This window comes from Triturus cristatus, chromosome 3_1 (assembly GCF_964204655.1).
Source record: "Triturus cristatus chromosome 3_1, aTriCri1.1, whole genome shotgun sequence".
NCBI classification, from domain to species: Eukaryota; Metazoa; Chordata; class Amphibia; order Caudata; family Salamandridae; genus Triturus; species Triturus cristatus.
Window position 1 is genome coordinate 905,902,943 of NC_140583.1, and position 2,086 is coordinate 905,905,028.

The window sequence follows — 2,086 nt, forward strand, 5'->3', positions numbered from 1 at the left end:
CAAAAACCAAAGAAAATGATGGACGGAGTGTTGAACATTGCAAGCACTCACCCCCAGTCAACTGATCTGGGTTTAATCCACCACCGTTCTTTAGCCCACTCTGCCACCCCAGTTCAGACATGGCCATATGCAAATCAGTCTGACCCTGTGCCTCATGGGAACAGTCCAGCCCGAACTGCCAAGCCATGTCTTCCCTGGACCGGAAACAAGCTTCCTAGGACCGGTTTCTGGCATTTCAGCCGTCCTCAGCCAGGCTTGCTTGAATCCAGTGGCAAAGTGAGCAAGGGACTCACGTCTGAGCATACCCTGCCAACTTATGGCGAACAAAGCAAAAACCAAAGAAAATGATGGACGGAGTGTTGAACATTGCAAGCACTCACCCCCAGTCAACTGATCTGGGTTTAATCCACCACCGTTCTTTAGCCCACTCTGCCACCCCAGTTCAGACATGGCCATATGCAAATCAGTCTGACCCTGTGCCTCATGGGAACAGTCCAGCCCGAACTGCCAAGCCATGTCTTCCCTGGACCGGAAACAAGCTTCCTAGGACCGGTTTCTGGCATTTCAGCCGTCCTCAGCCAGGCTTGCTTGAATCCAGTGGCAAAGTGAGCAAGGGACTCACGTCTGAGCATACCCTGCCAACTTATGGCGAACAAAGCAAAAACCAAAGAAAATGATGGACGGAGTGTTGAACATTGCAAGCACTCACCCCCAGTCAACTGATCTGGGTTTAATCCACCACCGTTCTTTAGCCCACTCTGCCACCCCAGTTCAGACATGGCCATATGCAAATCAGTCTGACCCTGTGCCTCATGGGAACAGTCCAGCCCGAACTGCCAAGCCATGTCTTCCCTGGACCGGAAACAAGCTTCCTAGGACCGGTTTCTGGCATTTCAGCCGTCCTCAGCCAGGCTTGCTTGAATCCAGTGGCAAAGTGAGCAAGGGACTCACGTCTGAGCATACCCTGCCAACTTATGGCGAACAAAGCAAAAACCAAAGAAAATGATGGACGGAGTGTTGAACATTGCAAGCACTCACCCCCAGTCAACTGATCTGGGTTTAATCCACCACCGTTCTTTAGCCCACTCTGCCACCCCAGTTCAGACATGGCCATATGCAAATCAGTCTGACCCTGTGCCTCATGGGAACAGTCCAGCCCGAACTGCCAAGCCATGTCTTCCCTGGACCGGAAACAAGCTTCCTAGGACCGGTTTCTGGCATTTCAGCCGTCCTCAGCCAGGCTTGCTTGAATCCAGTGGCAAAGTGAGCAAGGGACTCACGTCTGAGCATACCCTGCCAACTTATGGCGAACAAAGCAAAAACCAAAGAAAATGATGGACGGAGTGTTGAACATTGCAAGCACTCACCCCCAGTCAACTGATCTGGGTTTAATCCACCACCGTTCTTTAGCCCACTCTGCCACCCCAGTTCAGACATGGCCATATGCAAATCAGTCTGACCCTGTGCCTCATGGGAACAGTCCAGCCCGAACTGCCAAGCCATGTCTTCCCTGGACCGGAAACAAGCTTCCTAGGACCGGTTTCTGGCATTTCAGCCGTCCTCAGCCAGGCTTGCTTGAATCCAGTGGCAAAGTGAGCAAGGGACTCACGTCTGAGCATACCCTGCCAACTTATGGCGAACAAAGCAAAAACCAAAGAAAATGATGGACGGAGTGTTGAACATTGCAAGCACTCACCCCCAGTCAACTGATCTGGGTTTAATCCACCACCGTTCTTTAGCCCACTCTGCCACCCCAGTTCAGACATGGCCATATGCAAATCAGTCTGACCCTGTGCCTCATGGGAACAGTCCAGCCCGAACTGCCAAGCCATGTCTTCCCTGGACCGGAAACAAGCTTCCTAGGACCGGTTTCTGGCATTTCAGCCGTCCTCAGCCAGGCTTGCTTGAATCCAGTGGCAAAGTGAGCAAGGGACTCACGTCTGAGCATACCCTGCCAACTTATGGCGAACAAAGCAAAAACCAAAGAAAATGATGGACGGAGTGTTGAACATTGCAAGCACTCACCCCCAGTCAACTGATCTGGGTTTAATCCACCACCGTTCTTTAGCCCACTCTGCCACCCCAG